This window comes from Salmo salar, chromosome 01, assembly GCF_965601325.2.
Source record: "Salmo salar chromosome 01, fSalSal1, whole genome shotgun sequence".
NCBI classification, from domain to species: Eukaryota; Metazoa; Chordata; class Actinopteri; order Salmoniformes; family Salmonidae; genus Salmo; species Salmo salar.
Window position 1 is genome coordinate 179,906,197 of NC_138291.1, and position 26,304 is coordinate 179,932,500.

At 42.3% G+C, this 26,304-nt stretch overlaps 1 protein-coding gene and 1 pseudogene across 3 annotated transcripts in view; one reads left to right on the forward strand and one right to left on the reverse strand.

Moving 5' to 3' along the window:
* Positions 1-15,017, reverse strand: part of LOC106572338 (ras-related protein Rab-27B) — an 81,297-nt gene extending 66,280 nt beyond the window's left edge. The window contains exon 1 of one of the 3 annotated variants that reach the window (XM_045694065.2): positions 14,841-15,017. The gene's annotated coding sequence lies outside the window, so the exon portion shown is untranslated. The remainder of the gene's footprint in view (positions 1-14,840) is intronic. The other 2 variants (XM_014146387.3, XM_045694076.2) reach the window with 2 other exon arrangements.
* LOC145879458 (WD repeat-containing protein 91-like) overlaps positions 113-26,304 on the forward strand; it is a 31,272-nt pseudogene continuing 5,080 nt past the window's right edge.

Below are 26,304 nucleotides of genomic sequence, written 5' to 3' on the forward strand. Positions count from 1 at the left end.
GAGCACACAGAGGATGAACAAAATCTCTGAATCATCTTTACATGTTTCTGTCCATTTTTAGACAACGGATACATACTGGGTGACACTGCTGCTGAATGGACAAACAGTACGGATGCAAGTGGACACTGGAGCAGCCGTATCTATGCTGTCTGTGGCTGTTTACACAGAGAAACTACATCACCTCACACTACAGCCCACGAAGAACAGGCTGAAAACCTACACCGGTGAGACTGAGAGGAAACGTGGGTGTTACGGTGGAGGTGTAACGAACAGAAGGTAAAAGCTACCACTCTTACATCGTGAAAAGGCAACCATCCAGCTTTGCTAGGACGCACATGGCTGGAAAAGATCAAACTAAAACTGGAACGGAAATTCACATGGTTGCAAAAGAAGACACAAAACTACAAGAGATATTGAGGAAACACGCGGATGTGTTAAATGGAGACCTTGGCAGTATGAAGGACATAAACAGATAAACTGACCGTGAAACCAGACAGCAAGCCAAAATGCTTCCCAAAGCTAGACCTGTCCCATATGTCATAAAACCAAAAGTTGAAAGTGAGATAAACAGACTAGTGGAGAGTGTGGAGTATTGGACCAGCGAATGGTCTTCTTCACCTGTTGTTCCAGTCATAAAAATAAAAACGTTGGATCAGTCAGACTGTGGCGATTTCAAAGTCTCCGTTAATCCAGTCTTGACAGTTTAAAAAAAAATATCCACTACCCCTCATTTTATTTTTATTTTTTTTAGCTTTATTTAACCAGGTAGGCTAGTTGAGAACAAGTCCTTTTATTTAACCAGGTAAGCTAGTTGAGAACAAGTCCTTTTATTTAACCAGGTAAGCTAGTTGAGAACAAGTCCTTTATTTAACCAGGTAGGCTAGTTGAGAACAAGTCCTTTATTTAACCAGGTAGACTAGTTGAGAACAAGTCCTTTATTTAACCAGGTAGGCTAGTTGAGAACAAGTCCTTTATTTAACCAGGTAGGCTAGTTGAGAACAAGTTCTCATTTACAACTGCGACCTGGCCAAGATAAAGCAAAGCAGTTCGACACAAATAACAACACAGAGTTACACATGGGATAAACAAAAACATACAATCAATAATAATACAGTAGAACAAAAAGTCTATATACAGCGAGTGCAAATAAGGGAGGTAAGGCAATAAATAGGCCATGGTGGCGAAGTAATTACAATATAGCAATTGACAAGCTCTTTTTTTGGTTTAGCTGGAGGACAGCAATTCAGTAAGAGAGACCCCATGTTGATAGCCTAGGTAGGTCTATAGACTAGCCCCATGTTGATAGCCTAGGTAGGTCTATAGACTAGCCCCATGCTGATAGCCTAGGTAGGTCTATAGACTAGCCCCATGTTGATAGCCTAGGTAGGTCTATAGACTAGCCCCATGTTGATAGCCTAGGTAGGTCTATAGACTAGCCCCATGTTGATAGCCTAGGTAGGTCTATAGACTAGCCCCATGTTGATAGCCTAGGTAGGTCTATAGACTAGCCCCATGTTGATAGCCTAGGTAGGTCTATAGACTAGCTCCATGCTGATAGCCTATAGACTAGCTCCATGCTGATAGTCTAGGTAGGTCTATAGACTAGCCCCATGCTGATAGCCTAGGTAGGTCTATAGATTAGCCCCATGCTGATAGCCTATAGACTAGCCCCATGCTGATAGCCTATAGACTAGCTCCATGCTGATAGCCTATAGACTAGCCCCATGCTGATAGCCTATAGACTAGCCCCATGCTGATAGCCTAGGTAGGTCTATAGACTAGCTCCATGCTGATAGCCTAGGTAGGTCTATAGACTAGCCCCATGCTGATAGCCTAGGTAGGTCTATAGACTAGCCCCATGCTGATAGCCTATAGACTAGCTCCATGCTGATAGTCTAGGTAGTTCTATAGACTAGCCCCATGCTGATAGCCTAGGTAGGTCTATAGACTAGCCCCATGCTGATAGTCTAGGTAGGTCTATAGACTAGCCCCATGCTGATAGCCTAGGTAGGTCTATAGACTAGCTCCATGCTGATAGCCTAGGTAGGTCTATAGACTAGCCCCATGCTGATAGCCTAGGTAGGTCTATAGACTAGCTCCATGCTGATAGCCTATAGACTAGCTCCATGCTGATAGCCTATAGACTAGCCCCATGCTGATAGCCTAGGTAGGTCTATAGACTAGCTCCATGCTGATAGCCTAGGTAGGTCTATAGACTAGCTCCATGCTGATAGCCTATAGACCAGCTCCATGCTGATAGCCTAGGTAGGTCTATAGACTAGCTCCATGCTGATAGGAGATACTGCCCTACTGTACCCTATGCCATATGAGACCTGACAAGGCAGGAGCAGTAATGTTAGTGTGTAAACACACATTTATTATAACAACCATGGGCCTGTCTTGTGATCTGTTAATGCTTTGTTATCACAACCCAATGTTGAGTCAGAGGATGTGTTGAAGTTACCGTATAAACAGTAGACGAGTTAAAGATGTGAAAACAACAAAGTAATAACAGCTAAAGATCCTGGGACAACAGTAGCGAGTAATTAAAAACAGCTCAAGGTAATTATTACACACTCCTAGAGACGGAGTATGTCCAGTGATATACAAAAGTACTGCAATAGGATGGCATTTAGGACGTAGATTCAGCCCATGCTCTGAGCTCTGGTCAAATATAGTGCACTATGTAGGACATAGGATGCCATTTGGGAAGCATGCAGAGAAGGATAGCGGGTGCTATATTTCTAAACACCCACACATTGACTCTTTACCGTAATACCCTGTATATAGTCTCCACACATTGACTCTGTACCGTAACACCCTGTATATAGCCTCCACATTGTCTCTGTACCGGTACCCCCTGTATATAGCCTCCACATTGACTCTGTACCGTAACACCCTGTATATAGCCTCCACATTGACTCTGTACCGTAACACCCTGTATATAGCCTCCACATTGACTCTGTACCTGGTACCCCCTGTATATAACCTCCACATTGACTCTGTACCGTAATACCCTGTATATAGCCTCCACATTGACTCTGTACCTGGTACCCCCTGTATATAACCTCCAAATTGACTCTGTACCGTAATACCCTGTATATAGCCTCCACATTGACTCTGTACCGTAATACCCTGTATATAGCCTCCACATTGTACCGTAATACCCTGTATATAGCCTCCACATTGACTCTGTACCGTAATACCCTGTATATAGCCTCCACATTGACTCTGTACCGTAATACCCTGTATATAGCCTCCACATTGACTCTGTACCGTAATACCCTGTATATAGCCTCGTTATTGTTATTTTTCTGCTGCTCTTTAATTATTTGTTACTTTTATTTCAAATTTTTATTTTTTTGTTGTTGTTTTTCTTAAAACTGTTTAAGGGCTCGTCAGTAAGCATTTCACTGTGAGGTCTACTACACCTGTTGTATTCAGCATTTCACTGTGAGGTCTACTACACCTGTTGTATTCAGCATTTCACTGTGAGGTCTACTACACCTGTTGTATTCAGCATTTCACTGTGAGGTCTACTACACCTGTTGTATTCAGCATTTCACTGTGAGGTCTACTACACCTGTTGTATTCAGCATTTCACTGTGAGGTCTACTACACCTGTTGTATTCAGCATTTCACTGTGAGGTCTACTACACCTGTTGTATTCAGCATTTCACTGTGAGGTCTACTACACCTGTTGTATTCAGCATTTCACTGTGAGGTCTACTACACCTGTTGTATTCAGCATTTCACTGTGAGGTCTACTACACCTGTTGTATTCAGCATTTCACTGTGAGGTCTACTACACCTGTTGTATTCAGCATTTCACTGTAAGGTCTACTACACCTGTTGTATTCAGCATTTCACTGTGAGGTCTGCTACACCTGTTGTATTCAGCATTTCACTGTAAGGTCTACCTACACCTGTTGTATTCAGCATTTCACTGTAAGGTCTACCTACACCTGTTGTATTCAGCATTTCACTGTGAGGTCTACTACACCTGTTGTATTCAGCATTTCACTGTGAGGTCTACTACACCTGTTGTATTCAGCATTTCACTGTAAGGTCTACTACACCTGTTGTATTCAGCATTTCACTGTGAGGTCTACTACACCTGTTGTATTCAGCATTTCACTGTGTGGTCTACCTACACCTGTTGTATTCAGCATTTCACTGTGTGGTCTACCTACACCTGTTGTATTCAGCATTTCACTGTGAGGTCTACTACACCTGTTGTATTCAGCATTTCACTGTGAGGTCTACTACACCTGTTGTATTCAGCATTTCACTGTGAGGTCTACTACACCTGTTGTATTCAGCATTTCACTGTGAGGTCTACTACACCTGTTGTATTCAGCATTTCACTGTGAGGTCTACTACACCTGTTGTATTCAGCATTTCACTGTGAGGTCTACTACACCTGTTGTATTCAGCATTTCACTGTGAGGTCTACTACACCTGTTGTATTCAGCATTTCACTGTGAGGTCTACTACACCTGTTGTATTCAGCATTTCACTGTGAGGTCTACTACACCTGTTGTATTCAGCATTTCACTGTGAGGTCTACTACACCTGTTGTATTCAGCATTTCACTGTGAGGTCTACTACACCTGTTGTATTCAGCATTTCACTGTGAGGTCTACTACACCTGTTGTATTCAGCATTTCACTGTAAGGTCTACTACACCTGTTGTATTCAGCATTTCACTGTGAGGTCTGCTACACCTGTTGTATTCAGCATTTCACTGTAAGGTCTACTACACCTGTTGTATTCAGCATTTCACTGTAAGGTCTACCTACACCTGTTGTATTCAGCATTTCACTGTGAGGTCTACTACACCTGTTGTATTCAGCATTTCACTGTGAGGTCTACTACACCTGTTGTATTCAGCATTTCACTGTAAGGTCTACTACACCTGTTGTATTCAGCATTTCACTGTGAGGTCTACTACACCTGTTGTATTCAGCATTTCACTGTGTGGTCTACCTACACCTGTTGTATTCAGCATTTCACTGTGTGGTCTACCTACACCTGTTGTATTCAGCATTTCACTGTAAGGTCTACTACACCTGTTGTATTCAGCATTTCACTGTAAGGTCTACTACACCTGTTGTATTCAGCATTTCACTGTGTGGTCTACCTACACCTGTTGTATTCAGCATTTCACTGTGTGGTCTACCTACACCTGTTGTATTCAGCATTTCACTGTGAGGTCTACTACACCTGTTGTATTCAGCATTTCACTGTGAGGTCTACTACACCTGTTGTATTCAGCATTTCACTGTGAGGTCTACTACACCTGTTGTATTCAGCATTTCACTGTAATGTCTACTACACCTGTTGTATTCAGCATTTCACTGTGAGGTCTACTACACCTGTTGTATTCAGCATTTCACTGTAAGGTCTACACCTGTTGTATTCGGCGCATGTGACAAATAACATTTGATTTGATAGTAGTGATGACTGGAACTATAGCTCATCATAGGACAGGAGTGAGATGACTCACTAATTGCCAAAAGCAATGAGCTTCTAAATAATATTATCTATATCTGGCGCTGTCACCACTCTCCGAGGACGTCTCAGGGAGAGTTGGGATATACAAAAAAAAAAAAAAAAAACATTTTTACATTACATTTTAGTAGACGCTCTTATCCAGAGCGACTTACAGTAGTGAATGCATACATTTCATAATTTTTTTTTTTCCTTCTCTTCTCCGTACTGGTCCCCCATGGGAATCAAACCCACAACCCTGGCGTTGCAAACACCATGCTCTACCAACTGAGCCACACGGAACCACACGTGTGTATTAATAAACACGTGTACATGAAGTAGGACCAAGTAAAACACCCACCAAATAATAATAATTATTATTATTATTATTATTAGTCAGAACCTGAGGCTCATTAGGAAACGCTGTCATACGATTGGACATCACTCAAAAGAACTGCAAAGGAATAAAAAAAATTGCTTTGAAATAAAAAAAAACATGTTTCACAAAAGTAGTGCACTGAGCCTTTACTAGTATTAGCAGACCGGCAGGTAGCCTAGTGGTTAGTAACCAAAAGGTTGCTGGATCGAATCCCCGAGCTGACAAAGTAAAAATCTGTCGTTCTGCCCCTGAACAAGGCAGTCCCCGGTAGGCTGTTATTGTAAATAAGAATTTGTTCTTAACTGACTTGCCTTATTAAATAAAAGGTTAAATAAATGCAAAATAAAATAGGGCTTTTAGTAGTATTAGCAGACCGATATTGAGGTCTCGTGCAGCCCACATTTTTATTCAGTATCTCTGCTTTGCCAAAAAAGCTAGTTGTATAATTAAGAACATTATCTTGCAGGATTCAATAGTTGGAATTGAGTTGTCTCTTTCTCTGCGATTCTAATTCTAATGGAATCCAGAAAGAACAAACATTTTACAACAAAAAAAGGTGCAAAGTTATGGGCAAAGACACAAAACATCCACATCAAATTAAATATTTGTCTTGATCAAATAAGATGAAAAAAAAAAAAAAAAAAAAACACTGCAGTATTAATTGACCATCCTGACAAACCAGTTAATGTAAATGTGCATTACTGTATTGTACATAGGCTGGTCATTTAGGTTTGTACCTGTAGACTTTCCATCACCATGGAGACATCAAGTGGTTTGTGATGTCATGTGATGATGTGGCTCAGCTGGTAGAGCGTCTGCAATGCCAGGGTTGTGGGTTCAGTTCCCACGGGCGACCAGTACGAAAATGTATGCACACACTACTGTTAACTTGCTCTGGATAAGAGCGTCTACTAAAATGGAAAAGGAATGAATAAATCATTTCAGTTTTCACAAAGAAATAAGTTGCATTTGCAAAGTATTTCAAGAAACTGGAAAACATAGGCTATATTAAGCAAATATGTTTATATTCCACAAATATTAGATTAACTGTTTTGTATAGATAATTATCAGACTAAAAGTTACAAATGCTGGTGAACACTCAAATGCATTTAATACAGGCCTTTACTAGTCCTGTATTAGAGTAGTACTAACCCTTTACTAGTCCTGTATTAGAGTAGTACTAACCCTTTACTAGTCCTGTATTAGAGTAGTACTAACCCTTTACTAGTCCTGTATTAGAGTAGTACTAACCCTTTACTAGTCCTGTATTAGAGTAGTACTAACCCTTTACTAGTCCTGTATTAGAGTAGTACTAACCCTTTACTAGTCCTGTATTAGCGGACCCATAGAGATGTCTTCAGCGAAGCCACATTTTGCCTGATATGTTATTTTTTCTGCAACATCCCCAAGAAATGACACTTATCGTGGTCCAACATAAACTCATTATTAAGTTTATGGCTAAACATTTATGAATTGATTATGACCCAAGCTGGTGTATGATCGAAAACAGAACAACAACAAGGCCTACAAATTTAGTTCACGGCAATACACACACACACACACACCCACCCAGCCTGGTCTCAGACTACATGTAACATAGTAAACGAGAATCCGGGACAACCAAATTAGTATGATATTTTACATTTGTTATGGTCACACACACACACAAGACAGAAGGTTACTTAAGGCAAAATGAAAAAGGAGGCTAGTTGATAGCAATGACTAGCATCCCAAAGATTGTGTTTTCAAATCATCCCGGACAACTTTAGCATTTTAGCTAATTACTACTTTTTAGCTACTTTGCAACTACTTAGCATGTTAGCTAACCCTTAACCTAACTCCTAACGCCTAGCCTAGCTAACGTGAGCCACCTAGCTAACATTGCCGTTAGTCACCTAGCAACCAAAAATGTTGAATTCGTAACATATCATACACAGAGTCCAGGTTGTGTGCGCGCGCACACACACACACACACACACACACACACACACACACACACACACACACACTGGATGCAAATACATCCACTTGAATTCCTCCCCGTTGATTTTCTACAAATATTTATCCTATTACAGCTGTGTTTATTAATACAGATCAACAATTTGTTATTCCTTCCAGCTCAAATGACACATCTAAAACCACTTGACGTTAGATCCCCGTTCTCCATAGAACCAACCAACAGATTTCACATGAATATTTCCTGTAACAGGTCTAATTTTCAATAGTTCACCGCCCATATGAGCTATAGATCTACAGACACGTGTAGTGGGGCTACTTGACCTCTTATCAAAAAATAAATAAATAAAACAGGTAGACATTTTATTTTTTACAAAAATATGTATCCTAATACAGCTGTAGTTATTTAATCCATGTACAGATGTCATTTTTCCAAATAGCTTCCAGTCCAAATAGCTTCTAGAACTATTTAAAGGTGGTATAGTCTTTGATCTCGTCCATAGAAATGTTTTATTTCACCGTTTTGAAATATTCATATTTCCAGTGATAGACCTAATTTAGCTGACTGACCATGTGTATTTGAAAAGGCTTGTCGTGGCTCACATCAACACCATCATCCCAGAAACCCTAGACCTACTCCCAATTTGCATACCGCCCCAACAGATCCACAGATAACGCATTCTCTATTGTACTCCACACTGCCCTTTCCCACCTGGACAAGAGGGGAAATTACTGTGTGAGAATGCTATTCATTGACTACAGCTCAGCGTTCAACACCATAGTACCCTCCAAGCGCATCACTAAGCTAAGGACCCTGGGACTGAACACCTCTCTCTGCAACTGGATTCTGGACTTCCTGACGGGACACCCCCAGGTGGTGAAGGTAGGCAACAACAAATTAGCAAATGTGACAGTCCACATCGATCGGGCTGTAGTGGAGCGTGTCGAGAGCTTCACATTACTCGGTGTCCACATCACTAAGGACCTATTATGGTCCAAACACACCAACACAGTCGTGAAGAGGGCCTGACAACGCCTCTTCCCCCTCAGGAGGCTGAAAAGATTTGGCCTTGGGCCCTCAGATCCTCCAAAAAAAGTTATACAGCTGCACCATCGAGAGCATCTTGACTGGCTGCATCACCGCTCGGTACGACAACTGCTTGGCAACCGACCACAAGGCGCTACAGAGGGTAGTGCGTACAGCCCCAGTACATCACTAGCGCTGAGTTCCCTGCCATCTAGGACCTCTTTACCAGGCGGTGTAAGAGACTCCAGACACCTATGTCATACTGTTCTCTCTGCTATCGCACGGCAAGTGATACCAGAGCACCAAGTCTGCATAAGACTGTTGAACAGTTCATTAAATGGCTACGCTGACTATTTGCATTAACCCACTCTTATTTTAGCACTGACTCTATGGACACTCACTGGACTCTACACACCACACACACATACTATACATACACACACTGATGCTACTCTGTTTATTATCTATCCTGATTGCCTAGTCATTTTACCCCTACCTACAGTACCATCAAAGGTCCACCACCAACATTTTACATTCGGTATGAGGTACTTTTCTGCAAATGCTTCCGTTAGAAACCAAACCCACCACTGTTGGCGTTGAGAAACAAAGGCATATGCAGAAAAGTACCCCATACTTACTGTAAAATATGGTGATGGGATCTTTGATGCTACTGAGCTACTTTGCGTCAACTGGTCCTGGGGCCCTTGTATAAAGGTCAACTGCATCATTTAGTCTTCCCTGTGGCTCAGTTGGTAGAGCTTGGTGTTTGCAACGCCAGCATGGTGTGTGCAACGCCAGGGTTGTGGGTTCGATTCCCACGGGGGACCAGTACAAAAAAATAAAAAAAATACTACTGTAAGTCGCTCTGGATAAGAGCGTCTGCTAAATGACTAACATGTAAATTAAACTTGAACAAGTAGTGGGATATTTTAGCCATAAAACCTGGTTGTCTCTACCAGGAGGCTGAAACTTGGCCACAAGTTGATCTTCCAAAAAAAGACAATAACCCCAAGCACATATCAAAATCGACAAATGTGGTAAATTGACTCCGGACGAAAGTCATTAAAAACCTTTGAATTGAAAAGAGTAGAAAGATTCCGTATGAAGGAATGGTCTAAAAGATGTTTTCACATTTGGTCCCTTTCAGACAGTTTTTTTGGGGTGAATTTAGTTCGAGTTGCTACATTTTTTTGTTGTTGTGAACACTACAAAAGGAACTCAGAGCCCCTGAAACGAACCGAACTGAGACCATCTCCAGAGGCGGTCTGAGTTCGGGTTTGCTTGAATTGCACGTTCCGGTCCTTTTTTTCCTTCTTTTAGGTCAATGTGAACAAAGCTCCCCAGGATCGCTCGTCATTATTCCTGCATCCCACACTAGACTACTGCAACACCGTTTCCCATTAACCCTCACATTGGTGCCACAAAAAGAGGATTATGATGTGCAGGTTTGGCAGAAAAAGCGTGTGCCATTTTTTGGGATATTGAGTATAGTGATTGTCAAGGATGCACAGAAATTCCTAAATGTGTTTTGTTTTTTGTTCAGATTATAAGCATTGTAAGCATTATGTGAGAGCGCTTCATAAGCTGTTTATTCCATTGTGGGGTTTGAATAGTGAGAGAAAACAAAATATTTGGTGAGAATTACAACATTGGGTAAATGTATATTTTGTGCACTATTTGTTGGAGCATACAATATACTTACAGTATTCAAATTATTTATTTTATACAGTATTTTTGCTCATCTTGATCAAGGGCTCCCGTTTGGCACAGTGGTCTAAGACACTGCATCTCACTACCTGGTTCAAATCCACGTTACATCACATCCGGCCCGTGATCGGGAGTCCCATAGGGCAGTGCACAATTAGCCCAGCGTCGTCCGGGTTTGGCTGGGGTAGGCAGTCATTGTAAATAATAATTTGCTCTTAACTGACTTTCCTAGTTAAATAAAAATAAATAAATAGGGTGCCAAATATTTGAGGTGACTGTTAAATATGTACAATATTGTAAAGTACTTTCAGTGTTAGATTTCAAAACCATCTGGATATAAAAGCTATAGAAAAGTAGATCTGTTCGTGAATTAGTAACCAAAGCAGTAATATGTGACCGGCTGGCTAAACAATGAACCATAATCCCAACTCATGACGTTAATACCCAGCATGAATCTGCAGGTAGCTAACCAACCAAGTGCAATGTTAGCTAGCTAACATTAGGCTAACACTAGTCAAGCAAATGGCTCTGAGATACAAATAATAAGATCATACAAGTAACGTTAGCTAGCGAGACAGACAGCTAAAGTTAGCTAGCTAACAGTACACTTGAACTTGAAATGAAAACCACTTTCTGTCAATTAGAAACGTGTAATATTTGAAAATGTAGCTCGACTACCTTACCTGTACACATCATGGGTGGACGCGTCTCCTGTCAGATAGTTGCCCTTAGTTTGAAGATGTAATCCGGAGACAGGTTCTCTCTCCATCTCGTTAGCTATCATACTCGAATTCCACTGATTTCAAAACTGGAGAGCATACACGTAACGTTAGCTAGCGAGCCAGACAGCTAACGTTAGCTAGCGAGCCAGACAGCTAACGTTAGCTAGCGAGCCAGACAGCTAACGTTAGCTAGCGAGCCAGACAGCTAACGTTAGCTAGCGAGCCAGACAGCTAACGTTAGCTAGATAACAGTCTAGGTCTTCGAAAGCTAAGTTAACAAACAGATTACCGACCATTTTGAATCACACCGTACCTTCTCCGCTATGCAATCTGGTTTCAGAGCCGGCCATGGGTGCACCTCAGCCACACTCAAGGTCCTTAACGATATCATAACCGCCATCGATAAGAGACATTACTCTGCAGCTGTATTCATCGACCTGGCCAAGGCTTTCGACTCTGTCAATCACCACATTCTTATCGGCAGACTCAACAGCCTTGGTTTCTCAAATGATTGCCTCGCCTGGTTCACCAACTACTTCTCTGATAGAGTTCAGTGTGTCAAATCGGATGGCCTGTTGTCCGGACCTCTAGCAGTCTCTATGGGAGTGCCACAGCGTTCAATTCTCGGGCCGACTCTCTTCTCTGTATACATCAATGATGTCGCTCTTGCTGCTGGTGATTCTCTGATCCACCTCTACGCAGACGACACCATTCTGTATACTTCTGGCTCTTCTTTGGACACTGTTAACTAACCTCAAGACGAGCTTCAATGCCATATAACTCTCCTTCGTGGCCTCCAACTGCTCTTAAACGCAAATAAAACTAAATGCATGCTATTCAACCGATCATTGCCCGCACCTGCCCGCCCATCCAGCATCACTACTCTGGACGGCTCTGAGACTTAGAATACATGGATAACTACAAATACCTAGGTGTCTGGCTAGACTGTAAACTCTCCTTCCAGACTCACAGTAAGCATCTCCAATCCAAAATGAAATCTAGAATCGGCTTCCTATATCGCAACAAAGCATCCTTCACTCATTCTGCCAAACATACCCTTGTAAAACTGACCATCCTACTGATCCTCGACTTCGGCGATGTCATCTATAAAATAGCCTCCAATACCCTACTCAACAAACTGGATGCAGTCTATCACAGTGCCATCCGTTTTGTCAACAAAGCCCCATATACTACACATCACTGCGACCTGTACGCTCTCGTTGGCTGGCCCTCGCTTCATACTCGTCACCAAACCCACTGGCTACAGGTTATCTACAAGTCTCTGCTAGGTAAAGCCCCGCCTTATCTCAGCTTGCTGGTCACCATAGCAGCACCCACTTGTAGCATGCGCTCCAGCAGGTATATCTCACTGGTCACCCCCAAAGACAATTCCTCCTTTGGTCGCCTTTCCTTCCAGTTCTCTGCTGCCACTGACTTAAAGCTCACTAGCTTTAAGCACCAGCTGTCAGAGCAGCTCACAGATCACTGCACCTGTTCATATCCCATCTGTATACAGCCCATCTATCTACCTCATCCCCATACTGTATTTATTTATTTTGCTCCTTTTGCACCCCAGTATCTCTACTTGCACATCCATCTTTTGCACATCTACCATTCCAGTGTTTAATTGCTATATTGTAATTACTTCGCCACCATGGCCTATTTGTTTTCTTTTTTCTACTGTATTATTATTGACTGTATGTTTTGTTCATTCCATGTGTAACTCTGTGTTGCGTGTCGAATTGCTATGCTTTATCTTGGCCAGGTCGCAGTTGCAAATGAGAACTTGTTCTCAACTAGCCTACCTGGTTAAATAAAGGTGAAATAAAAAAAACAGTACACTTTAACTTCACATTAGGCTTATGCAGTTTTACTACGTGGTACATAACAAAAAAAAAGCTGCATTAGACAGGATTACCTAGACATACTGACCAGCTCAAATAGACAGAAGAGTGCTATATGGCAGACCAATCCAAACTCATCTCTCGGCATGTCCAGCCCACTCATTATCTCAGACGATCATGGCTAGCGGGAAGGTTGATGACTTTTTCTGTGGCTAAACCAACTAGGATCGTAATTTAACAATTGTATTTGTATTTACAGATGGCATACACGTTTGTTATTAAGGCACATGAAAGTTCACATGTTCCAGAAAGCATTTTGATAAAAAAATATATATATATAAAAAAAAAAAAGTTAATGTTCAAACGGCTCTCCTGTGAAGTAGTGCTCTGCAACATAAGCCTAGTTTCCTGAAACGGGTCACATATGAAAAATATTTCCAAGTGGGAAAAAACAAAAGTGTACCTATGATAAGAGAAGTCAAGGAACCCACCACGCTGGTCTGTAGATCTATAGCTCATATGGGCAGTGAGCTATTGAAAATTAGACCTGTTAAAGGAAATATTCATGTAAAATCTGTTGGTTGTTCTATGGAGAACGGGGATCAGTGACCTAACATCAAGTGATTTTAGATGTGTCTTTGGGCTGGAAGGTATGAAACAATTTGATCTGTGTGTAAATTAATAACTACAGCTGTAATGGGATAAATATTTGTAGAAAATCAAAGGGGAGGCATTTTGCAAAGGAAATTTGCTTTGATAATCGAGGTCAGGGAACAAAGCTCTAGCACATGTGGATCGGAAGCCATTAAAAATTATAATTATGACAGTTAGAAGTCATTTATAAATCAGGGAATTTTCAAATGTGAATTCTTATTGGTGTACGAGTGAGTGAGATCATAGGCCTATGTTTTTTTAGCTCATATTTTTACATGAAATACATAACAAATAAACAAGTTAACATTTTCAAATGTAATTGTTTTGGGGAAAAACGAAGTTGTTTTAAGATATCTAGATAAGTGAGACAAAAATAAAAGTTTTTCTGTAAACACCAGGTTTGGTTGATTTGCACTTTTACAACGGTCCCTTAGCCGCCAGCACATAATATTCCCCCATTGAAACCAAAGTAAAGTCACTTTTGAAAACGTAACGCAGAAATCGTAATCTGATTCTAGATATAACACCCTAATCAAACCGAGGACCTTCCGTCGAAGAGGCGTTGACAAACAAACTCCAAATATCAAACCAACATCCAAACTGAAAACAAAATGTAATGCGGTTTCTTCTGCACATATTTTTCAATGCATTGTTTTGCAAGGTGCAGTTCTCGATAAAAGATGCAGCCAGTTTTCCACAGGCTTCCATCGGTGGTCACTGGGCAGGGTTGGCACCGTATGTTCAGTCTACGGTGGGGTTAAGGATGAGAAATGTAGAACAATTTGCGAAAGAAACGACGTATCAATAATTCACCTATTATGGCAACACTGTATCGCACAAGTAACAACCTAGAATTCCATAATTTGTCATTTATAACACTGCTTGCAGGTGTCTGCTGTCTATCCCATGTTTCTCTACCACTGAGTCGCTCCATCATCTTTAAATCCTGCATCGAGAGAATAAAACATCTACAATACCTCTCATTACAGCGTCGACGTTTTTTTTTTTTTGTAAATCATATGTTCACGGATACATTATAACAAAATACTTCAACGTACCTTTCACAACCTATTTAATTAGCATGTTGTTTCATGTGAGGACGGCTGACACTAGTACGTCGTGAACACAGTCGCTCTCTACCGTAGAGAAGAGCGGTTAGATCGGTCTGGGTCCTAGTGCCGCGGAGGCATGTGAGTTGTCGCTTCCTATTCAACAGGTTACCTGTCCTGCACTGCACCCACCGTGTGCAGGGCCACCCAGAGCCCATATTGGCATTTTATTTTACATACCGTGGTGACGTGATGACACTCTTTTTCGCAAATATTTCACAACAATCAAAGACTATAGACTAATCCACATCAACATGACACTTGCAGACAGGTCATGTATGGCTTTCCTGTCCCTCAGGCAAATCAGCGACAACTACAAAAAACTATGATAATGACCATGTCCACTCATTACAGATTACTTGACACATTTTTTGCTGCGGTTTTAGAAAATAAAGATAGTTTTTTTCTTCAGTTAAACCTTTATTTAACTAGGCAAGTGAGTTAAGAACAAATTCTTATTTACAATGACAGCCTAGGAACAGTGGTTTAACTGCCTTGTTCAGGGGCAGAACAAGAGATTTGTACCTTGTCAGCTAGGGGGATCCAAACTTGCAACCTTTCAGTTACTAGCCCAACACTCAACACACACACTAGGCTACCCTGCCGCCCTATGGGACTCCCAATCACAGCTGGATGTGATACAGCTTGGATTCAAACCAGGGTGTCTGTAGTGACACCTCTAGCACTGAGATGCAGTGCCTTAGACCGCTGAACCAGGGTCTGTAGTGACGCCTCTAGCACTGAGATGCAGAGGCTTAGACCGCTGAACCAGGGTCTGTAGTGACGCCTCCAGCACTGAGATGCAGTGCCTTAGACCGCTGAACCAGGGTCTGTAGTGACTCCTACAGCACTTAGATGCAGAGCCTTAGACCACTGAACCAGGGTCTGTAGTGATGCCTCTAGCACTGAGATGCAGTGCCTTAGACCGCTGAACCAGGGTCTGTAGTGACGCCTCTAACACTGAGATGCAGTGCTTTAGACCGCTGAACCAGGGTCTGTAGTGACGCCTCTAGCACTGAGATGCAGTGCCTTAGACCACTGAACCAGGGTCTGTAGTGACTCCTCCAGCACTGAGATGCAGAGCCTTAGACCGCTGAACCAGGGTCTGTAGTGACGCCTCCAGCACTGAGATGCAGTGCCTTAGACCACTGAACCAGGGTCTGTAGTGACTCCTCCAGCACTGAGATGCAGAGCCTTAGACCGCTGCACCACTTAGGAGCCGTGTATTGTACCACACACATAGTATATGTTTAGTATCAAGCAAGTTTAGTACCTTTTTCATGCAAAATGTCTTCTATTCTGTCTATAGTTTACTGTACTGATGTAGATGTAGACGCTCGATGAGGACTGACATTCTGCTTAGGCATGGTTGGTTTTCATCAAACATAGTTCTATAATTCTGCATATCACCAATACCAGAAGCAAAGTCTTAAAACCTAGAGGTATAAATACATGTATTTCCATGGAAACTTTTTTAAAAAGGAAAGCCAATTAGTCTGAAGACTTAAAAAGGAGAATGTTCAAAGCAATCTGGGTGGTGTGTGTGTGTGTGTGTGTGTGTGTGTGTGTGTGTGTGTGTGTGTGTGTGGCGCTCTAGATTTAGGTAGTGGGAATAGATCTGAAAGTACTTTCACAGAGTACCGTTGCTTCCTGAGTATAGTCGACCAGAGCAGAGGGGGACAATAACTTAATATTTTAGAGATTTACCACCAGTTGAAAAATATGCTGTACTGTACATACAGACATTTAAAAAAAAGGAAGTTTCCATGACAACAAAAACTGGATCGGGTGAAGGCATGCAAATGCAATCCATGCAAACCATTTATCCTACAGGACAATGCATTTTACAGTACAGGACAATACATTTACACTACAGGACAACTTTATTTTTTATTTTACCTTTATTTAACCTGTCTGGGCTAGGGGGCAGTATTTTCACGGCCGGATGAAAAACGTACCCAATTTAAACAGGTTACTACTCTGGCCCAGAAACTAGAATATGCATATTATTAGTAGATTTAGATAGAAAACACTCTGAAGTTTCTAAAACTGTTTGAATGGTGTCTGTGAGTATAACAGAACTCATATGGCAGGCAAAAATCTGAGAAAAATCCAAGCAGGAAGTGAAAAGTCTGAGAATTTTAGTTCTTCTTTTGATTCTCTATCGAAGCTACAGTGTCTGTGGGGGACGTTGCACTTCCTAAGGCTTCCATTGGCTGTCTAAAGCCTTCAGAAAGTGGTTTGAGCATTTTGCTGTCACTGGGCAGATAATAGGAGCTCAGTTACTGAGTGGTCTGCCTGGCAACAAAGGGATTGGATATGCGGGTCACGTGAGCACGCCGTTCCTTCTTTTTCTTCTTGAATGAATATGCTATTGTCCGGTTGGAATATTATCGCAATTCTTCGTTAAAAATACCATAAAGATTGATTTTAAACAGCGTTTGACATGCTTCTAAGTATGGTAATGGTACATTTTTACTTTTCGTCTCTCGTTCCACGCTCGCGCGTTATGCCTTTGGATAAGTGATCTGTATGCACGAACAAAATGGAGGTATTTGGACATAAATATGGATTATTTCGAACAAAAACAACATTTCTTGTGGAAGTAGCAGTCCTGGGAGTGCATTCTGACGAAGATCAGCAAAGGTAAGAGAATATTTCTAATACTAATTCTGAGTTTAGTTTGCACCGAACTTGGCGGGTGTCTGAATAGCTCACCGTGATGGCTGAGCTATGTACTCAGAATATTGAAAAATGTGCTTTCTCCGTAAAGCTATTTTAAAATCTGACACAGCGGTTGCATCCAGGGGTAGTCTATCTATAATTCTTAAAGTAATTGTTATATATTTTGTCAACGTTTATGATGAGTATTTTTGTAAATTGATGTGCACATTCACAGACGTTTTGGTGGGAATACATTTTCTGAACATCACGCGCCAATGTAAAATGCTGTTTTTGGATATAAATATAAATTTTATCGAACAAAACATACATGTATTGTCTAACATAATGTCCTAGGAGTGTCATCTGATGAAGATCGTCAAAGGTTAGTGCTTCATTTAGCTGTGTTTTGGGTTTTATTGACACATGTCCTTGCTTGGAAAATGGCTGTGTGATTATTTTTGTCTATGTACTCTCCTAACATAATGTAATGTTTTGCTTTCGCTGTAAAGCCTTTTTGAAATCCGACAATGTGGTTAGATTAACGAGAAGTTTATCTTTAAAATGGTGTATGTTTGAGAAAGCGTCCCACCTAGCCCATAGAAGTTAACTAGGCAAGTCAGTTAAGAACAAATTCTTATTTTCAATGACGGCCTACTGGGGAACAGTGGGTTAACTGCCTTGTTCAGGGGCAGAACAACAGATTTGTACCTTGTCAGCTCAGGGATTCGATCTTGCAACCTTTTGGTTGCTAGTCCACCGCTCTAACCACTAGGATACCTGCCGCCCCAGACCATACATTTACCCTACAGGACAATACATTTACCCTACATGACAATACATTTACCCTGCAGGACAATACATTTATCCTACAAGACAATACAGTAAGTCATTCCCGTGTAATCTCTCAATTCAATTTCAGGGCTTTATTGGCATGGGAAACATATGTTTACATTTCCAAAGCAAGTGAAATAGATAATCAATAAAAAATGTACAGTAAACATTACACTCACAAAAGAATAAAGACATTTCAAATGTCATTTTATGTATACTGCTCAAAAAAATAAAGGGAACACTAAAATAACACATCCTAGATCTGAATGAATGAAATAATCTTATTAAATACTTTTTTCTTTACATAGTTGAATGTGCTGACAACAAAATCACACAAAAATAATCAATGGAAATCCAATTTTTCAACCCATGGAGGTCTGGATTTGGAGTCACACTTAAAATTAAAGTGGAAAACCACACTACAGGCTGATCCAACTTTGATGTAATGTCCTTAAAACAAGTCAAAATGAGGCTCAGTAGTGTGTGTGACCTCCACGTGCCTGTATGACCTCCCTACAATGCCTGGGCATGCTCCTGATGAGGTGGCGGATGGTCTCCTGAGGGATCTCCTCCCAGACCTGGACTAAAGCATCCGCCAACTCCTTGACAGTCTGTGGTGCAACGTGGCGTTGGTGGATGGAGCGAGACATGATGTCCCAGATGTGCTCAATTGGATTCAGGTCTGGGGAACGGGCGGGCCAGTCCATAGCATCAATGCCTTCCTCTTGCAGGAACTGCTGACACACTCCAGGCACATGAGGTCTAGCATTGTCTTGCATTAGGAGGAACCCAGGGCCAACCGCACCAGCATATGGTCTCACAAGGGGTCTGAGGATCTCATCTCGGTACCTAATGGCAGTCAGGCTACCTCTGGCGAGCACATGGAGGGCTGTGCGGCCCCCCAAAGAAATGCCACCCCACACCATGACTGACCCACCGCCAAACCGGTCATGCTGGAGGATGTTGCAGGCAGCAGAACGTTCTCCACGGCGTCTCCAGACTCTGTTATGTCTGTCACGTGCTCAGTATGAACCTGCTTTCATCTGTGAAGAGCACAGAGTGCCAGTGGCAAATTTGCCAATCTTGGTGTTCTCTGGCAAATGCCAAATGTCCTGCATGGTGTTGGGCTGTAAGCACAACCCCCACCTGTGGACGTCGGGCCCTCATACCACCCTCATGGAGTCTGTTTCTGACCGTTTGAGCAGACACATGCACATTTGTGGCCTGCTGGAGGTCATTTTGCAGGGCTCTGGCAGTGCTCCTCCTGCTCCTCCTTGCACAAAAGCGGAGGTAGCGGTCCTGCTGCTGGGTTGTTGCCCTCCTACGGCCTCCTCCACGTCTCCTGATGTACTGGCCTGTCTCCTGGTAGCGCCTCCATGCTCTGGCCACTACGCTGGCAGACACAGCAAACCTTCTTGCCACAGCTCGCATTGATGTGCCATCCTGGATGAGCTGCACTACCTGAGCCACTTGTGTGGGTTGTAGACTCCGTCTCATGCTACCACTAGAGTGAAAGCACCGCCAGCATTCAAAAGTGACCAAAACATCAGCCAGGAAGCATAGGAACTGAGAAGTGGTCTGTGGTGTCCACCTGCAGAACCACTCCTTTATTGGGGGTGTCTTGCTAATTGCCTATAATTTCCACCTGTTGTCTATTCCATTTGCACAACAGCATGTGAAATGTATTGTCAATCAGTGTTGCTTCCTAAGTGTACAGTTTGATTTCACAGAAGTGTGATTGACTTGGAGTTACATTGTGTTGTTTAAGTGTTCCCTTTATTTTTTTGAGCAGTGTATATATACACAGTGTTACAATGATGTGCGAATAGCAAAAGTACCAAAGGGAAAATAAATCAACCTAAATATAGGTTATATAGGTATATACAATGGTGTCTCTCTCTTACCTTTTGCATCCTACAGAAAGTCTATCTAGCATAGCTAAGCCTAGCATAGCTAAGCCTGCTAAGCCTAGCATAGCTAAGCCTAGGATAGCTAAGCCTAGCATAGCTAAGCCTGCTAAGCCTAGCATAGCTAAGCCTAGCATAGCTAAGCCTAGCATAGCTAAGCCTAGCATAGCATATTATAGGTTCTTATAGATTGTATTTACCTTGACATAATAGGATATGACCGATCATCATTGGCTCATCCTCCCGTGCATTGCCTTGTTGATTCCATATAGCCTATGTCTAATTCCTTCTATCTTCTTCTTGTACCTGTCATCACCAGGGGCGGACTGGACATCTGGCATTTCTGGTCCACCCTGGCCACCCTGGTCCACACCACGGGGACAGTGAAAATAGCATGAAAATAAAGTGCTGTGCAAGAATTACAGCGATCGATACATTTAATGGTTGTTTTTTGGGGGAGGAGAAAGTCCCTGTTGCACGTTCATGGAAAAGCTAATGGATTTAGATCTGTAGATGCCTTTTATTAAATATAGGATAGGCATGCTGTATTAATTACAGGATAGGCATGCTGTATTAATTAGAGGATAGGCATGCTGTATTAATTACAGGATAGGCATGCTGTATTAATTAGCGGATAGGCATGCTGTATTAATTAGCGGATAGGCATGCTGTATTAATTAGAGGATAGGCATGCTGTATTAATTACAGGATAGGCATGCTGTATTAATTAGCGGATAGGCATGCTGTATTAATTAGAGGATAGGCATGCTGTATTAATTAGCGGATAGGCATGCTGTATTAATTACAGGATAGACATGCTGTATTAATTAGAGGATAGACATGCTGTATTAATTAGAGGATAGGCATGCTGTATTAATTACAGGATAGGCATGCTGTATTAATTAGCGGATAGGCATGCTGTATTAATTAGAGGATAGGCATGCTGTATTAATTAGCGGATAGGCATGCTGTATTAATTACAGGATAGGCATGCTGTATTAATTAGCGGATAGGCATGCTGTATTAATTAGAGGATAGGCATGCTGTATTAATTAGAGGATAGGCATGCTGTATTAATTAGAGGATAGGCATGCTGTATTAATTAGAGGATAGGCATGCTGTATTAATTAGAGGATAGGCATGCCGTATTAATTACAGGATAGGCATGCTGTATTAATTAGAGGATAGGCATGCTGTATTAATTAGAGGATAGGCATGCTGTATTAATTAGAGGATAGGCATGCTGTAGTGTACTGTCGTGGGAAAATGAATATGATTCATAAATATTGGTTCAGTACAGAGTAGGAGGAAAACATATCATATTAAATTATAAATAACTGCGACCATAGATATTAACATTTATCTTCAGAAAGAGATTAAATGGAGGCTATACAGCTTCTTCTGGACACTGCGTTTATTCATGTCTGAGGCTATACAGCTTCTTCTGGACACTGTGTTTATTAATGTCTGAGGCTATACAGCTTCTTCTGGACACTGGGACACTAATGTCTGAGGCTATACAGCTTCTTCTGGACACTGTGTTTATTAATGTCTGAGGCTATACAGCTTCTTCTGGACACTGTGTTTATTAATGTCTGAGGCTATACAGCTTCTTCTGGACACTGTGTTTATTAATGTCTGAGGCTATACAGCTTCTTCTGGACACTGGGACACTAATGTCTGAGGCTATACAGCTTCTTCTGGACACTGGGACACTAATGTCTGAGGCTATACAGCCTCTTCTGGACACTGTGTTTATTAATGTCTGAGGCTATACAGCTTCTTCTGGACACTGTGTTTATTCATGTCTGAGGCTATACAGCTTCTTCTGGACACTGTGTTTATTAATGTCTGAGGCTATACAGCTTCTTCTGAACACTGTGTTTATTCATGTCTGAGGCTATACAGCCTCTTCTGGACACTGTGTTTATTAATGTCTGAGGCTATACAGCTTCTTCTGAACACTGTGTTTATTCATGTCTGAGGCTATACAGCCTCTTCTGGACACTGTGTTTATTAATGTCTGAGGCTATACAGCTTCTTCTGAACACTGTGTTTATTAATGTCTGAGGCTATACAGCCTCTTCTGGGCACTGTGTTTATTAATGTCTGAGGCTATACAGCCTCTTCTGGACACTGTGTTTATTCATGTCTGAGGCTATACAGCTTCTTCTGAACACTGTGTTTATTCATGTCTGAGGCTATACAGCTTCTTCTGAACACTGTGTTTATTCATGTCTGAGGCTATACAGCTTCTTCTGAACACTGTGTTTATTCATGTCTGAGGCTATACAGCTTCTTCTGAACACTGTGTTTATTCATGTCTGAGGCTATACAGCTTCTTCTGAACACTGTGTTTATTAATGTCTGATCTCCTTTTTCTTTCCCCTTCTTCTTTCATCACACGCTGACACAATAATGTCCGCCTCCCAAATCACACCTTATTATCTATGTAGTGCACTACTTTTAACTAGGGCCCATAGGGAATAGGGTGCCAATTGGGACGCAAACCCGGTGACCGCTAGTTTTCTGGGTGTAGATTTCAGAGAATACAACAAGTACACTCGTCACCTTTGGCAACGGTGTACACGAACTTTAAGAATGTGTTGATTTAGCTGTGAGCCGATATGTAATGGCACACCATGTGATGACCTGCAACAGCACAGTCTTTTGTGTTGCGATTTTGTCACATTAGAGGTTGCTGCAGTCCTAATTAGGCATTCAAATAATGTTAGTCTCATTGGTCAGTCACAGTGATGTTTTGAATCGTTTTTTTTTTTTTTTTTAACTTTTGAATTGAAGGACTTGGATGGATAGAGGACGTAGGGGTAATCATTTGAAGCTCTTTATAGACTGCTATCATTTTGTGCCGTTTATGTTCTGAGATGACCTGAGTTTTGTGATCTGTCCACTTTGTGTAAATTGTTCTAGAAAAACCTACATTTCTCTTTGAAAAAGGCAGGACATTCTCTTGCATTTGTTATCATAGAAAAGCCTTGATGTTTTAACAAAGGCAGGACATTCTTCTGCTTCTCTATCAGCAATGAAACATTGATGAAGTCACTGGAAGACAGTCTATTTGTCAGTGTGTGGTACTGAGGGAAGGGTTAGGATCCTAGAGGGAAGGGTTAGGGGCCTACAGGGAAGGGTTAGTGGACTACAGGGAAGGGTTAGTGGACTACAGGGAAGGGTTAGGGGACTACAGGGAAGGGTTAGGATCCTACAGGGAAGGGTTAGGGGACTACAGGGAAGGGTTAGGATCCTACAGGGAAGGGTTAGTGGACTACAGGGAAGGGTTAGGGGACTACAGGGAAGGGTTAGTGGACTACAGGGAAGGGTTAGTGGACTACAGGGAAGGGTTAGGGGACTACAGGGAAGGGTTAGGGGCCTACAGGGAAGGGTTAGGATCTTACAGGGAAGGGTTAGGATCCTACAGGGAAGGGTTAGGGGACTACAGGGAAGGGTTAGGATCCTACAGGGAAGGGTTAGGGGACTACAGGGAAGGGTTAGGGGACTACAGGGAAGGGTTAGTGGACTACAGGGAAGGGTTAGGATCCTACAGGGAAGGGTTAGGATCCTACAGGGAAGGGTTAGTGGACTACAGGGAAGGGTTAGGGGTCTACAGGGAAGGGTTAGGGGACTACAGGGAAGGGTTACTGCCTGGTATGGCAACTGCTCGGCCTCTGACTGCAAAGCACTACAGAGGGTAGTGCGTACGGCCCAGTACATCACTGGGGCCAAGCTCCCTGCCATCCAGGACCTCTATACCAGGCGGTGTCAGAGGAAGGCCCTAGTCATGGACTGTTCTCTCTGCTACCACATGGCAAGCGGTACCGGAGCACCAAGTCTAGAACCAAAAGTCTTCTTAACAGCTTCTACTCCCCAAGCCATAAGACTCCTGAACAGCTAATCAAATGGCTATTTGCATTCCCCCCCCTTTTACGCTGCTGCTACTCTCTGTTTATTATCTATGCATAGTCACTATAACTCTACCAACATGTACAAATTACCTCAATTACCTCGACTAACTGGTGCCCCCGCACATTGACTCTGTATATAGCCTCGCTATTGTTACTTTACTGCTGCTCTTTAATTATTTGTTACTTTTATTTTCTATTTTGTACCTTTTTTATCTTAAAACTGCATTGTTGGTTCAGGGCTTGTAAGTAAGCATTTGACTGTAAGGTCTACACCTGTTGTATTTGGCGCATGTGACAAATATAATTTGATTTGGGAAGTGAAGGGCTAGGGGCCTACAGGGAAGGGGGCCTACAGGGAAGGGCTAGTGGCCTACAGGGAAGGGGGGCTACAGGGAAGGGGGCGTACAGGGAAGGGGGGGCTACAGGGAAGGGCTAATGGTCTACAGGGAAGGGGGGTCTACAGGGAAGGGCTAGGGGTCTACAGGGAAGGGCTAGGGGTCTACAGGGAAGGGCTAGGGGTCTACAGGGAAGGGCTAGGGGTCTACAGGGAAGGGGGGTCTACAGGGAAGGGCTAGGGGTCTACAGGGAAGGGCTAGGGGCCTACATGGAGGGGTTAGGGTCCTACAGGGAAGGGGACGTACAGGAAAGGGGGGCTACAGGAAAGGGGGTGTACAGGGAAGGGCTAGGGGGCTACAGGGAAGGGCTAGGGGTCTACAGGGAAGGGCGGTCTACAGGGAAGGGCTAGGGGTCTAGAGGGAAGGGCTAGGGGTCTAGAGGGAAGGGCTAGGGGTCTACAGGGAAGGTCTAGGGGCCTACATGGAGGGGTTAGGGGCCTACAGGGAAGGGGGCGTACAGGAAAGGGGGGCTACAGGAAAAGGGGCGTACAGGGAAGGGCTAGGGGTCTACAGGGAGGGGTTAGGGGCCTACTGGGAAGGGCTAGGGGTCTACAGGGAAGGGGTTAGGGGCCTACAGGGAAGAGGCATCATGCTTGGGTGAATGCCTTGCACTGGCAATGGCTGACTTAGTTATAGGAACTTATAATTATATTGGGACAATTGACCATTTTAAGAAACATCACAATGATAAGGATAAGGAAAGTGATAAGGATGATGTATTAGCAGTTCGGTGGCTATGAGTAATGGCACATCCCCTCGTTTCTCTATTGCTAGAGGAATTAGACAAGGTTGTCCAATCTCCCCTCTTTTATTTATTTTAGCCACAGATTTAGTAGCTGTATTTCTCAACAAATCTGAGAATTTAAAAGGGATCTGTATTTTTGGTAGAGATATATAAATATAAGTCAATTTGCAGATGAATCTGCCCTTTTCCTAAAGGATAGGGCGGCTATTCCCTTGGCTATTGATAGAATCAATACATTTTCTATGGCCTCTGGGTTGACTCTCAACCATAACAAATGTGATCTCATGCCCCAATTCATTGCTGTGATTCCATCAACATTGCCTCCATACCTGTTAAAAAGGAAGTTTAAATATTTAGGAATTGTTATCACTAAAAAAATGTTTCAGATAGAGGCCCTATAAACATCGATAATAGGATTAATTCCATGAGTGTTTCATTAAGTCAGTGGCTGCAACGTGATATCTACATTTTGGGTCATTTTCTTTTGTCCAAGACAGATGGTTTATCTAGAATCATTTACCAAAGTCAGTCCCTTTTCTTTCTTCTAATAACATTAAAAAAAGTCAATTCTTGTCACGTCCTGACCATAGTAAGCTGTTATTTTCTATGGTAGAGTAGGTCAGGGCATGACAGGGGGGGTTTTCTAGTTTAGTTTTTTCTATGTTGTTATGTTCTAGTTTTGTATTTCTATGTTGGGTTGTTCTAGTTTTGTATTTCTATGTTGGGCTTTGTTTGGGATGATCTCCAATTAGAGGCAGCTGGTCATCATTGTCTCTAATTGGAGATCATACTTAAGTAGGTGTTTTTTCCACCTGGGTTTGTGGGAGATTAATTTTGAGTAGAGTATGTTTCACCTCTGCGTCACGGTTTGTTGTTTTGTCATTCAGTTTATTTATGTATTGCATAGTTTCACAGTATAAATAAAATGTGGAACGACACACACGCTGCATT